The sequence below is a fragment of the Dipodomys merriami genome, unplaced genomic scaffold, assembly GCF_024711535.1.
Source record: "Dipodomys merriami isolate MVZ:Mamm:240054 unplaced genomic scaffold, mDipMer1.0.p SCAF_49, whole genome shotgun sequence".
Taxonomy (NCBI): domain Eukaryota; kingdom Metazoa; phylum Chordata; class Mammalia; order Rodentia; family Heteromyidae; genus Dipodomys; species Dipodomys merriami.
In genome coordinates this window covers 2301561-2317363 of record NW_027206057.1, presented here as the reverse complement: position 1 = coordinate 2317363, position 15803 = coordinate 2301561, and the positions used below count along the sequence as shown (strand labels likewise).

The window sequence follows — 15803 nt, the reverse complement described above, 5'->3', positions numbered from 1 at the left end:
TCATGAGAACAAAATAAAGAGCAAACAAAAAAAATGGTTAGTCAATATGCTAAGATGAATAAGAAATGTGCATAAAGGATGGTAGCGTACAATTAAACTCAGCTACTAGTAGTACTGATGAATTTATGGTCAGCCCAGAAAGGTTGAAGTCCCATCTCTAAAACAAAAAATAAAAACTTGGGTGCCAGTGACTTACATCTGTAATCCTAGATACTCAGGAAGTAGAGATCTGAGGATTAAAGTTCAAAGCCAGCCTGGGCAGAAAGTGTGTGGAACTCTTATGTTCGATTAGCCACCAAAAAGCCCTTTGAGAAAAAGGGCTAAGAGACAATGCCCAGGCCCTGACTTCAGGCCCCAAGACCAGCACTAAAAATTAATTAATTAAAACAACAAAATAAGAAGTAGTAGACAGCTCAAGTGGTAGAGAGCGTGCCTATCATGTTTAATTCACAGTACTGGGGGGAGAGAGGCATGCAAAGCATCCCAAAATAGGATAGAAACCTCAAGAGGGAAGAGGTGGAAAAACCAAATGAATTTGCAAAACAAAGGGCTTTTAGGCACAAAGACTAAAACATCACGGAGGCAGGTGGGCTATGCGTGCTTTCATATTACTAGAAAGCAAGATACAGGGGGAAAGATTAAGAGACAAGCTGCAGATAGGCAGACCCAAATTAAGAACACAGAGGGAACAGGCAGCCACATCACAGGACTGTAAACAGGAAATTACGAATGCAGAGCAAACATGGAGGTCAGACAGTAATTTTAACTAAGAACAGTCACATTTACCATGTACTAGAACAGTCCCTAAACACAAAGCAAGGACATTAACAACTGCCAGTGTGAACAGTAGAGCCAGGACTGACCACTCCTCCTGATCACTACCAGGATACAGTGTTCCTGCATTTTGACCTACTAGCAGGGGCGTGTGGGAGAGCATGGTCTGAAGGCAGGGAGTCTGATTAACCTTGGCCCAACAGACAATAAAGGGGGCTGTCTACACCAGTTAAGGACGTCTGTTTTTCTTTAGAAGGCATATGGAGGCTTAACACTGACAATTTGTTTACTGGACCCATTAATGGGCCAAGAACTGAGAAGAGGTATCCTGGTTTTCTTAATCAGATCTAATGCTCAAAACAGTACTTCAACTTGATAACCTACTGAGAGAAAGCCATCCTGAAAAAGGGGCATGAGAAGCTTATGACCCCTGACTCCCTTTCTCAGGAGGGTCATAACTTGAACTAACACCATGAACCGCCATCTTCTCCCTTTCATCATGTTCTCTTAGAGATACTTGCTATTATACCTTATCTTCTGGCTTGACTTCTGGAAGATGTTAGAGGAGAGTGATTTGGCTTGTAACTCTCATTGCAGGTACAAATGCATTCTAAGTGCATTTGTTGAGTGAATATATGAATATAAGGAAGGAGAAAGACCTAGAAGGAAACATAATTTAAAAAAATATATCTCCAAAGAAAAAATATCTCCAGGAGCTGATGGCTCACGTCTGTAATCCTAGCTACTAAGGAGGCTGAGATCTGAGGATCTTGCAGTTCAAAGACAGCCCAGACAGGAAAGTCCATGAGAGTCGTATCTCAAATGAACCATCAGAAAACTGGAAGTGGTGCTATAGCTCAAAGTGGTAGAATGCTAGCTAGCCTTGAGCATAGAAGCTCAGGGACAATGTCCAAGCTGAGTTCAAGCCCTACAACCAACAACAACAACAACAACCAGGGACCCAGGGTCTTTTTAAGTATCAGGTTGCTCTTTGCTTGTTCATTTGAACAGTGCACACTGAACTCTTTCTGTCCCTCAAAGCCTTTCCAACAATTCTCTACATAACCAAAGTCTTACTCAAGATCCACAATGTCTCAGTGGCCTTGGTAACCTTCTAACAGCATTTTCTAACTTCCCAGGTGTTTCTAATTCCCTCATCCCTTCCTTGTACCACTACACACAGGGATAGGATGGAGGCACACGCAGTCTAGATATGGCTTTCAGATGGACAACTTTACCTATATGGCCTCCAGCAAGTCATTCACTCCAAAAAACTTTAGTTTCTCTATGTATAAAATGCAGATTTTAGCCAATTAATTGGAAGAATCAATAACAGTATATTAAGATGTTCTTGAAATATAAAGCCCTAAATATGTGTTTTAACATTTTCTGTGTTATAATTAGTTATATCCAGTTCTTCTGATCCTATACAAGAACACAAGCTCTTCTAGAGCAGAGGCTTTCTATCCAATTAATCTCTGTACTTTCCACAGTGCTACAAGCATAAAATGTAATTAATACCAAGACATGAACGCATGGATGAATGAGTAGATTCTCTCCAAGCAGCACCATAGGCACTTCTGGAGTGAGCTTTATGAAAAGGGCAAACATTCAGAAATTATTTCTTCCATAATAATGAAAGGAAAACCCTTCTTAGAATTCTTATTAGCCTTGGTCCTCCTTCCATTTGCTCCTCATACCCTTTCGTTGTTGTTGTTGTTGTTGTTGTTATTGTTATTGTTACCTTGTAAGAAATGCAGGAAAGTACATTATAGTGTGTACAAATGAAGTTTTCTGGCATACACATTTACTGAACTCTTTATGGATCATTTAAAACAAACCTTTGTTCATATAATGCCAGGACTGAATATATATTTATATCAATATTGGATCAGAAGTAATAGAAAATTGCTTCAAATTGCTTCAATCAACCAATCACTCCTCCCCACTACCCATACATTACCCCCCCCCCGCCCCACATATACACAAGAGGCTGGAGATCACCAAAGGACTCTACCATGAATATAATTTAAGTTAAAGTTGAAGACTTATTTTTTTCTTGTGGGTCCATTTTGAAATAGTGATTGCTCAGTATCCATGGTGCTCATCTCCAGGAACCTTCCCCAACTTTCCACCTCATTTTTTAAAATTTAAACACACACACACACACACACAAACACACACACACACACACAAACACACACACACACACACACACACACACACACACACACACACACACACAACACCTAGGTTGCTCAAGCCACTTATCTAAGATGATCCAGTGTTTGCCTCACCTGTGACCATCTTCCTATAGAATTGAAGTACCCAGAGTACCTAACACAATGCCAATGCTAGGCAAACAGTTGTAATACTATACTGTTTAAGGAATAATGACAAAAACCACCTGCATGGATCAGTACAGACACATTTTTTTCCTAGTATTAGTTTATCTGAGGTTTGTTACATACATGGAAACAGACAGCCAACTGTTTTTAACCACTATCCCCAAAGATAGGGCTTGATTCACCTAATGGAACAATAATTTTACATAACAGGCTAAAAGAGATTATTTATTCTTTCAGGACTCTAGAGATTGCCATGAAAATTTATCAGCTACAGTACTTCAGCACTGGGAATGCTGACTTGTGCCACTGACACACCCATCTCAAGTACTGTACATATGTCATCATATTTACCTTTTACACTTGACTTCTGTTTTAATGATCAAAGGGAAGGGTCCTACATACATAGCCCTCTTCTGGTTTGTCTCCTCTTCCTCTCTGGCAACATGAATAAGTGCCCATTCCTAAAACGAACATTTTTAACTACAAAATAAAACCACATGCCAGTCCTTCAAGCATCTCTATAATTAAGGAACCTAAATAAATCCTCAGAAAAGTTTTTAGTTAAAACCAGTCATGACCCATATGCTCCTCATTATTTTGTGACCATGTCAGCATTGTTATTTCCCATACACAGAAATGAGCGGTTAATTATAATATAATGATGATAACGTAAAGGGGGTGAGCATGGTTTCTGTGGCACCACATCAAGAGCATGGGTTCTGTCATCCAGTTAAGCTCTCTAAGAATAGGGTCAGCCTGACGTTTACATGCAGTATTCCCCTCAGCTCCAGATCAGCTACACAGCTGTTCACTGAACCAAATTTTGCCCAATACCATGTATATCTACCACTTACTTCCAAACAGCTGTATCTATCACTTTTAGCTTTAGAAGGTTGGCTTGGGGCTCATCTGTTATTTCTGTCAGGGTGGAATGTTGGGTTGCACATTTAAAACTGCCCAGCTGGTATTTATGTTCCTCTTCCATCTTATTTCTGCTCAGTGTTAATCACAGTGGTTCTTCCTGCATGGTCATCACAGGCAATAGCAGGGCGTCTCCCCCCCAAATTCTCTGTGTTCCACCCACCCTGCCATTTCCTTGCTAAGTTTGCTTCACCTCAAATGCAAAGCAGAGAAGATATTGGCAGTCCTCAAGTACAACAAATGCTACCACTACCCAAAGCTCCCCCTCCCCCTGGCACCACTCAGTCCTTCAGCCTCTGCAATTCGTCCCTAATGAGTCACTTGAGAAATCAAGTCCCTTTGGAGAACTTTCCATTGATTCTCTTTGACAAAGTGTTTAACAGAAAAGAGCAGAACAGAACAGAATTTTTCTCAGGAAATTCTCCTGAACTCAGATAACTAGTTCTACCCATTTTATTTCCAACTGTTTTTCTTCCAAAGCTTTCAAAAATGGCATTCTCTTTCATGGCATCCTGGTTCCCAGAGGACTTTTTAAATGACACTAGGGAATACCCCTTCTGAATTCAATTCTCTTGAAATAGCTCCGTCTCAAAATTCTCATCTATAAATCTCAACGTTTTCTTCTCCCTTCTAAAACAAACAGGTCACCCCTAAAAATTAACTGTTTCTAAACTAAGTAACCAAAATTGTGTCTAAAATATGCTTCGCCCATTTTAACTTAGCTTTCAACCCAGTCAAGGTGGACTGAGTTGGTGATGGTCTCCAGGGACTTAGACAAAGAATAGGAGAAACTTAAGTTATTTTGCTCTTTAAGGAGAGTCACTAGCTTTGCTTTTGTAGATATCTTTATCTAAAATTGTCTCAAATTCTTACTTGAGAAACATTATAAAGTATGAACCTGCTCAATTCCACAAGACAGTCACTCCATTACATTTTACAGGAAAACTGGGGAAACGAAGTCACCATAGCTATCTGTCCTTCTATCCTCTGGTTTCTCACCCTGGATCCACATGCTAAATATGTATTTACATACTACATCTCCTTGTAGCCACACCACTGGTAAGCAGTCCTAGCAATCTCAGTTTCAGAGCAAGAGAAAATAAAGAACACAAGTAAACCCCACAAGTAAAAATGGGCATATTTCACACTATGATATAAAAAGGAAAGATGTGAAAACAAATATAAAGGATGGCATTGGGGAAAGATGGATTGCAAGGTTCCTACATTTTAAATCAAGCTCTGAAGATGCAAGGATGTATATTAAAATCCTTAATCAGTCACTAAAATAATAACACAAAGACCTACGACCAAAAACATGAAAACTTTTGTAAATTTTCAAGTGAAAAGGTTCAATCATAAATTTTTTATAAAATAATATTCCAAAAGATGGTAGGAAAGGAGAAACAAAAGAGAACAGGAAGTAAGCAGTAAACTAGGTCAACTATATAAGTACATTAAATGTTAATGTAGCAAAGTATGCCAACTAAAATGTTAACTTGGGTATAAGAGCAAGATATGCTATCTACAGAAACTCACTTAAAACATGCAAAAATAACTGGTTTTAAAAAAGACACTGTACTTCCCCCCTCTACATCCAAACTTGAAGAAATCCCTAGTTGCAGTAACAATATAAGGAAGATGCCAGGCCATGACATGAAATATAAATAACAGCATATAAGACTTGTCTCTAAAATGATCTTCAATTTTTCTATAAATATTTTACTAACATTTAATTCCCATTTTATCTACAGTACTAAAGTCTGAACTTGACTTCTGCATCTATAGGACAGTACTCTACCACCTGAGACATACTTCCAGCCCTCAGCATTTAATCTCTAAGTTCATCTTATGCATATATATATACATACACACATATACACATACATACATACATACACACACACACACACACACACACACACACACACACACACACACACACACACACACACACACACACACACACACAGAGATATATTGTCATCACATTGCTTTCTCTGGGCTCATTAACCAGAAAGGCTTGTTTTTACTGGATAGGAAATAGAAATAGTATCATTGGGGTGAATCATTTGAAGATGACATCTGTTCTGGAATGATAATAGTAAAGCATTTAAAGCTTAAAAGTCAGGCTTTAAAACAGGATATGACAAACAAACATAAAAAAATGTTTCTTCTTCCTTTGAACTATTAATGGTTTTCAAAAAAACAGACCCTCTCCTTAGAGTGTATTTCACTGATGCCTGGATCAAACTCAATGTTTGTCAAGTCTCTCATTTTTTTAATGGGTCACTCAAAATATGTATCTAGATAGGTATATAGGTAGGTAGGTAGGTAGGTAGGTAGGTAGGTAGGTAGGTAGATAGATAGATAGATAGATAGATAGATAGATAGATAGATAGATAGATAGATAGATAGATAGGATAGATAAGATAGATATTTTAACCCTAACAGTCAAGTACAACAACTTGGGACAGAATCATAATACGTGAATGTTTTACACCAACAAGATGGTTCACATGTGCTATATGTCAAGCAATTATGGTAACATCCATTCTGCTTCAGCATTAGATTTAATAGGCAAACCTCTTTATTTCAGAAGTTTATAAGCAAGTTAGAGAAAATAACCCACAGCTGTCTATTTAGACAGTCTTTTTTTGAGAGTTTAGACATTGTCTTTGTAATCCTCTTGTGATGAAGAAGTTTGGGGACACAGCCAAGTGCTATGAACCCCACCCCCACAGGCTTGCCCAATATCAAAATCATAATGGAAACTCCCTCAAGTTTACCATGTCCCTATAGACTTTCTTTTTGGACTCATGTGAAGGAGCTGTTTTACAACCTAGACTGTCAAAGCCAGGTACTGGAAACAAGCATTGGAAGCAGATAAGGGATTTAACGAGACTAAATTATCCCAGGAAGGAAAGGGACTAGGCTTAAGATATGAAGGCCATAGGAAGGAAACATCTGCCTTCAGGGCCTAGAAGTTGCTCTGTGGAATTTGGTATAATCCTTGTAATGCTTAGGACTTCCTGATGAAAACTTCAAATGCTGCAAAGAAAACAGTACTCAGAAATGCCAGAGGCACAAAGAAACTACTACATGGGGAAAACCCCACAGTGGCAGCATCCTGCTTCGGCTTGGCTTAGGGTCCAAAATATTTGTACATCTCTGTCAGTCTTTGCTACAATGGAGCTGTATCTCACAAATTAATGAAGAAGCATGGATAGCTCCTACTGCCTTGACTCACTCAGTCTTCAGACTTTGAAATAGAAAAACATGTGGAAGGAGAGTCTGTACAGGGAGGGGCAGGGTCCCAAGGAAAGGGCTCTCGAAGCCCTCTAGAAGCTCAACATCAAACAGGAAAGATACTCAGCTTTTCCAAAAAAAGGGAGATGGAAGGAAGAAGTTAACCTATCAGCCAAGTCCTAAAAACACTCAGGAAAGGGGAAAAAATTATTTTACTGAAGACGTATCACTTGGGAGCTGCAATATCTGCACCTCAAGGTAAAAATGTAAGAAGAGGGCTGGTAGGAAACAAAGAGCTGGGAGGAAATTAGGTGATTTCCCCTGTCCAAAATGACCAAAACATACCTGATTTGAGGGAAAGAACATATAGACAACTGGGATTCTTAATTCAAATTCAATAAGCTCTCCAGGTATTTTTAGTATCTCTTTGAACAAGAGAATTCAAACACTCATCCTTTAGTACTCAACTCTCATTAAAATAATTACATTGTGTCTAAAAGAACAGCCTTTTCAGCTTAAGGTAAATACAATACAACATTCCCAACAAAATGTTTTAAAACTACTTTTGGCGAAACAGTTGTGTCAAAACAATTAATTTTTTTTTTTTTTGGTCCGGTCGTGGGGCCTGAACTCTGGGCCTGGGCGCTGTCCCTCAGCTCTTCAGCTCAAGGCTAATGCTCTACCACTTGAGCCACAGCGCCACTTCCGGCTTTTTTCTTATGTGGTGCTGAGGAATCGAACCCAGGGCCTCAGGCATGCAAGGCAAGCACTCTACCACTGAGCCACCTTCCCAGCCCCAAATAGTCAAATTTGATTGATGCCTTTATGGCAAACAACTAAATCCTGGAAACACATAACCCAGAAGTTATAGCAAAGATGTTCCTAATCACCTTCAGAACTTCACTTTGAATGTAAATGTTATACTCACTAAAGTAAGAAAGAATTTCAAGTTCTCAGATGTTCCCTGCTCATGTAAAGTCTTAGAAAGAACCACCTTGCCAGGCACAGTGGCTCATGCCTGTAATCACAGCTACTTGGGAGGTGGAGATCTGAAACCAGTCTAAGCAAAAAGGTAGCAAGACCCCCAACTCAACCAACAAACCAGCTATGGTGGTGTATACCTGGCACCCCACCTATATGGGAAGCAGAAGCAAAAGGTTCAAAGTTCAGACTGATTGGCCCTGGCAGAATTCACAAGACCCTCCCTGAAAAATAACTGAAGCAAAAAGGGCTGGCTCAAGGGGTAGAGCATCTGCCTAACAAGAGCCAAAACAAACAAACAACACACTAACAAAAAAAGCACCACTTGGTCTGATACTTAGTGTACTGTAAGAGAAGAATCCTAAGATGTCCTAAGTTTCATCAAATGGAACAGAAAATGAAGAGGTAGAGATAAGGGATGTTAATGACTTAATAACTAATGGGCTACACTACTAGCAAAAACTATTCCATATTACTGAATGTATGTCAAAATCCTTACTCAGCCCCTAAGAGGCTGGTCCATCAGACACCATGGCATGCTACTTGCCACTCCAACCAATCCAGAAGCATTAAGAACTTCTTCTAAATGGACTATTCTCCTACCCCAAAGTTTCGCTGCTTTGTGTTACCTCACCTCTCCCATCTATATGCTATATATGCTATATATGGAGGTTCGATGTACATAATTCATGAATTTACCTATTTTTCCTAAAATTTTGGTTGTACCTGAATTTGAACTCAGGGCCTCACATTCACTCAGCTTACTTGTTCAGCTAGTAGTATGCTACTTGAGCCAGACCTCCAGCCCTACTTTTAGCTGATTATTTTTCAGACAGAGCTTTATGGTCTTTTCTGCCTAGGTTAGCCCTGAATCTCAATCCTCCACATCACAGCCTCCTGAGTAGCTTGGATCACAGATGTGAGCCACTAAGGCTGGGCTACTACAATTTTTTAAAAAATGTTCTTGGCATATAGGTACAGTGTAACCATTTAGCCTTGCTACTAGTAACTGTGAGACTTTGGCTAGGACTGATTCTTCTCTGGCTACCATCTATAATGGCTTGATAGACCCTTTCACTTCACAGATTTCATCAATATCAAGACTATCAAGAGCTTTAGTTTAATGATGTCATCTGTTTTATCTAACTCGGAACCACACATTCTGATCTAAGATGAGCACCCACATCTCAAATGGTTGTGATTATTCAGTGAACTCAACCTTGCAGGCTAACAAAAATCAAATGTAACATGCACTATATTTAGTGGCCCCTGAGCACCTAGCCAGGTATAGAGAATAAATGATGGAGACCTCACAGCTCTACACCAATACAAAATCAGGCCCAGGAGAGCCATACACAGCAGACAGCACTGTGCTGGGAGACCTTACCTGGCACCATATATTGCAGTGGTGCAGGGGCATCTGGCCATACTCATCATGGAAGCATTGGGTAGAGATGGCATTTGAACCGAAACCCCAAGTATATATCACCTTGGTTAAAAAAAAAAAAAAAAATGCGCCACAAAACACTAGCTCAGTAGAAAAAAGTAATCGACTCAAAGTTTTGGTTTGTCCTTTAAAGCTCAGGGGACTGTACAAGTGATGTTTACATGGAGCCCTGGACAGTACCTGTAAGGTAGCAGGTGCTCAAGGCAAGACTCAAAAGCCAGCTGAGCTAAAACTTGGAGCTGACCTGATAAAATTAATGTCACAAATATATAACTTTTAGGAGAACTAGATCAGCAGTTGTTTCATACAGTAGGTACAAAATTCAACACACACACACACACACACACACACACACACATAGAGAACACTGTATATACACCACAGAGTATCTGTTTGTATGTATCTCTATTTGTATATTATTATGCAGAAAGAGAAATGGATTGCCAACAGTGAGAATGCCAGGTCTACCTGATTAGAAGCTAAACTCCTATCACAATTCATATACAGAAAGAAATATCCTAGAAATAACTTGCCAGGTAAACGAAAAATACAAACCTGTCAAAATGCAATGACAAGTTTTCATTACCAAGATTCCTCCTCCTTTCCTTATTATGTCTCTAATGTGGCCAGATTTAGCTTCTTGATTTTAGGCATTTCTTCAACAAAGCAAGGTGGCATCCATTCTGTCCCCAACAACTGTGGTTCTTTGAGCACTCTGATTTCCTATAGAACCTATTTATTTTGCTCAGGCAGCAGACAGAGGCATGGGCAGCTTGTGTGTACACTGTTAAGTAAGTAATTAAGTAACCTGGATTGAATTAAATGAAGGGGATCTTAACACAGCCCACCGACTCCCTCCCAACCATCCAGTTGATTATATACCTAATTCAAATTAAGATCCAAATCCAAGACACAGACAAAATGTGGAAACACTTCCTCTAGATTTCCAAATAGAAAAGAAGTTCTGTTATAAAAGTTGAATCCACATTTTAAAGTGAAAATCATTCAGGGAAGGGGATGTCAGAGGAATATGATTTAGGCTATGAAAAGGAAAGCCTCTCAGAAAATAACTAGGCTTTGAGTTTAGAATGACCGATGGCTCCTCCTTATGTGGTCGAGTCTTCCCAGGGGTTCTCATTTCCACTCCTTCCTTTACTCCAAAGTCTTAGTCACACCCAAGGAAAGGGCTTCAACAATAAGGTAAGCAAGCCCACCTAACCAGGTCTATTCTATCCACTATTTGAGTACCTTTTTTTTAATTAATGCTAAAATGTCTGCATAACAAAAATGGCTGTGAAGTGGCCATGTATGAATGAACAAGTGCATACAGCACTAGGCTGGCAGGCCCCTTTCCCTTCCCCTTGATGGGAGGTCACTCTCTTCTTCCTGATTTCCTCCTGCTCTTCATCACTCAGTAGAAACTCAGGGGAGTGGACTTTAAGAAGACAGTGAATAAGTAGCAACAGCTAAATTGTAAGTTTATCTACTAAGCTATACTAATGCTAGATGAAGATTTAATATTGATACACAGAAAGTGCCCAATATAGGTAGCCCTAAACATCTCTTGCATAGTTCCATCACACAAAGCACAGTACCAAAATGAACCTAAATACAGAACATGCAGATCTGCTTGAAAGTTTAATGCATATCAATAAATGGGCAAACGACCTGAAAATGACTAGAAATATTGCACTCCAGATTACACAGATACTGGGCAGAAAGAAGCACTTAGATCTGTAAGCAGACATCACAATGAGTCAGACCTGGATAGTGTTAATGAAACTACCAAACTTTGAGAAACTACCTGACCACTTAAGCCAACTCTAAGGACTGAAGAATAGGCCTGGCACCTATAATCCTAGCTATGCAAGTGGCTGAGATATGAGAATCATAGTTCCAAGCCAGCCTTGGCAAGAAAGTCTGTGAGACTATTATTTCTACTTAGCCACCAATAAACCAACTTGGAAGGGGAAGATGACTAAAATGATAGAGCAAAGAGGGAAAAAAAAAAAAAAAAAAAAAAAGCCTAGGGACAGCACTCAGGCCCCAAGTTCAAGCTCCAGGATCAGAACAAAACAACAACAACAAAAAAGAACTAAAGAGTTTAAAAATCCCTGAAAGCTAACAATCCTTCCAAAACACCACAGTGGGGGCCAAAGACCCCAGATTTGAAAGCAGAAGAAAGTAGTGTCTTTGGAAGCGACACACAATATCTGTTTATGTTTTTATTACAGAATATAATCAATATAAGCTCTAAGACAAAAATGTCTTATTTGTATGTTCGAACCAATTTCTGGTTACTTAGAGGTAGAAACCAGGAAAGCCACTCCATACAGAACCGAACCTTAAGGATTTTCATTTCTCACAGATGTTCAAAGTCTACAAAGCAAGACAGGCCAACTAGCTTTCATGTTTCCTCTCCTTGGATAGCCCTGCCTCAAACCTTACTTGAGGATTTCCTTTCCTATAACTTTATAAAATCCCATTAGAAGTTTGGGACACATTTTTGTTCAGTTTCTCAAACTGTCTATCAAATAAGTACCTAGGCACAGTGCTTGATACATAGGCTATACTTAGAATTAATTGGCTGAAATGAGTCCTGACATTGTCTTTTCTCTTATTCCAGAAAAAACAGTTAAGCGACAACATTAATATAAGACAACTTCAAAGTTTGTTTGAGTATCAATTTAGGTTAATTATTAATGGCCAAATAAAGGAAAAATCAAAAGAAACGTTGGACATTCGTGTTTAGAAATAGGTTTATGAGTTTAAAATACTCAAAGAAAAGAAGGGGTTCATGTCTGTAATCACAGCACTTGGGAGGCTAAACAAGAGGACTGAGAGTTCAAAGCTACCCTGTGCTACACAGAAAGACTCTGAAAAACAAAAAAACAAAGCATGACCAGGCTCAAAGAAGCAAGTTTAAAGAGATATAGACCTCTATTTTACCTGCTAATTTTCTTCACTAATGTAATTTTGGAGGAGTCAAAATCTCCTTAGTGCTAGTCCATATAAATTCTATTGAAGACAGACACAACCAGTTAAAACTCACTTTTTTAACAAACTAACTGTGGTCATATTTGCACTAGCAATGTTCTAGGACCTGGCTATGCTAAAACTTGAACTAAAGGACAAAGACAACTAGAGCTGCCTTCATTGTTGACTGTTGAGAACATCTTACCGCTAACCCCAAGTCTCCAGCTGACATGCCCTCTCTACTCAAAATAAAAAATAAAAATAAAAAAAAAAAGATCATCACTTCTCTAAATCCTCCTTGAGCGGGCTAACAGGCCATATTGCTACAAATAAGTTTTTGCTTGTTTCATAAATTATTTAAAATGATGACATCTCAAATCTTAGTGTATTTTGGCTCTTAGCTAAGTAATGCAATGTGAAACATATTTGTAGTCCTACTTACTTGGGAGAATGGGACAGCAAGATTCTTTTTTTGGGGGGTGGGGGGTCGGTCATGGGGCTTGAACTTTCGCCCTGAGCACTATCCCTCAGTTTTTCAACTCAAGGCTAGCACTTTACCACTTGAGCCACAGTGCCACTTCCAGTTTTTTGAGTGGTTTATTGAAGATAAGAATCTCACTGCCCGGGCTGACTCTGAACCACAATTCTCAGATCTCAGCTCCTGAGTAGCTAGGATTACAGGTGAGAGCCACCAGTGCCTGGCTAGGATCTCTTAAGCCTAGCCGGTTGAGGCCAGTCTGATAAACATAGCAAGACCTCCTCTCAAAAACATAAACAAGTAAAATTAAGAATCTATTATTAACAACTTTTTGGGGGCCAATGCTGGGGCTTGAACTCAGGGTCTGGGCACTGTCCCTGAGCTTCTTTTGCTCAAGGCTAGCACTCTACCACTTGAGCCACAGTGTCACTTTTGGCTTTTTCTGTTTATGTGGTACTGGGGAATCAAACGCAGGACTTCGTGCATGCTAGTCAAGCACTCTACCATTAAGCCACATTCCCAGCCCCTTTACTGACAACTTTAAGACATTACTACAGAATATAACAATGACCTGGAGCCCATCTTTAATTCAAAGCCCATACATGCATACACACTTCTTAGCTTTTCCTAAACTCTATTTGGCTGTTATAACCTCTGCTTCCAGTTACCAACATAAGAAGAAGTTACCTAAAATATATTAGTTCCCACAGGTAAGTTTTAAAACACAACTATAATGACATCCTTCACATTCTATGTTTCCAAAGAGAAATCACTTTGAACCTAACCACAAAGAAAATTACTTCTTGAACAAACTATGTACTTTGATCTGGTATGCAAAACTAACGTTGTAACTGAACATAATTTCCTTTTTTGCTTTGACTACCAGGAAATGAGAAGTTCAAATTCAGCTAAAAAGGAGATCACAGCATTTACTTCAGCCCCCTCTATTTTCTACATTACTTTTGCTTGGGCTTTTAAAAGCTATTCATTTTAGCATATGGACTGTCAAACACTAAGCTGTTTCTGGTCAATTATGAATATAAAGGGATAGGGAAAACAGAATTCATCAGTGTTTGGAGAGGAGGGCCAGATAGTAGAGGGTGGATGGACAAGTATGCTTCAAAATATACACATCCATTTCTAAGCAAAATAATTTCTCAGAATTTTTTTGTTGACTAACTTACAAGTGTAACATTCAAAACAATAAGCAAATTTAGGGAAATTTTCACTGTGCAAACATATTCACAGTATATACCAGAATAAAGATTACAATTTTAAAATTATAGCTCAGCAAGGTGCTAGTGGCTCATGACTGTAATCCAAGTTACTCAGGACGCTGAAGTCTGAGTGTCACAGTCTGAAGCTAGTCAGGGCAAGAAAGTCTATGAGACTCTGGTTTCCAATTAATCACTACCGAAAGTTGGATGTGGAGTGGTGGTTCATGTAATAGAACACCAGCCTTGAGCAAAAAATGAGCTATGAAAGAACACTCAGGCCCTGAGTTCAAGCCCTATAGTACTAGCATTTAAAAAATAAAATAAAATTACAGTTGAGCAAAAAGAGTAATACCTATAGCCTGACTGAGTTATGTCATAGAAACCAGAAATCTCAATGCACACAGCTAAAGATGAATTATCTTTTCAAATTATTTGCATCTCCTTACCTCTGACCTAATCCATCACCCAACCATCTGCAAGTTCCCCACCTCTCCTGAAAATAATATTATTTCTAGACTAGAAAAAAAAGTGTCTAATCTTTTCTAAAGTTCTACTTCTATCCCTTGACCCTCTGACGATATATAGTTTTAGAAAAGGAAGTATAATTATGGTTGTCTTTAAGCACAACTTAAAACTCCAGAGTATAGAGAAAAATGACTTTTATTTATTCACCACCCATCTGGAAAGAGTGGTTCCAAAAAAATTAACATTGTGCTGGCTTAAGTTTCAAAGATGGTTAGAATCATTTGCCAAAATTCCCAGTAAATGAATACATGTTAAATACAGGGGGAAAAAAATCAGCATCTTGTTTTCTAAAAATCCCAATAGGCTTATTGGATCCAAGAAAATCAATAATATACGAAATGTATCACAGAGAGATATATTACAAATAATCTATCAAGCATTTAGGCACATCTTCAAATGATCATAAAATATTAACTACTAGCAACTAACTGTGACAGTAGTACGAAAAGCCTTTTGTTCATAATAAAACAATAAGTTATCAGTGTCTGGGCTAAATAGGAATGTGAGAGAAGAAGAATAATGAGGAAAATATGAAAAATGGGTAAATGGTTTTACTTTTGAAAGAATTCATTGAAATAAGATTAAACTGAAAATACCATGATTACACTTGCTATAAAATAGATTTGAAATACTTTACAAGAACTACCTTTCTAAATTACAGTACTTATGTTTAAATTCATACAAAAGCTTGCTTCACATGACAGCCACGAACTGAGTCATCAAACACAACACAACTGAAATGATCTAGGAGACAGTGCAAATCCCATTCCAGATACCCTGTTTCTGGACACACAGGAAGACTACATTGCCCAGTTTGCCCTGAACTCAAGCGAGGCCCACATAACTGTGCACTGGCCAGTGAAAAAGGTCTGAGGAAAGCTGTGTGAGGC

At 38.7% G+C, this 15803-nt stretch overlaps 1 protein-coding gene across 5 annotated transcripts in view; it reads right to left on the bottom strand.

Moving 5' to 3' along the window:
• Window positions 1-15803, bottom strand: part of Myo1b (myosin IB) — a 187147-nt gene that overhangs the window by 93970 nt on the left and 77374 nt on the right. The gene's annotated exons all lie outside the window — the stretch shown is intronic.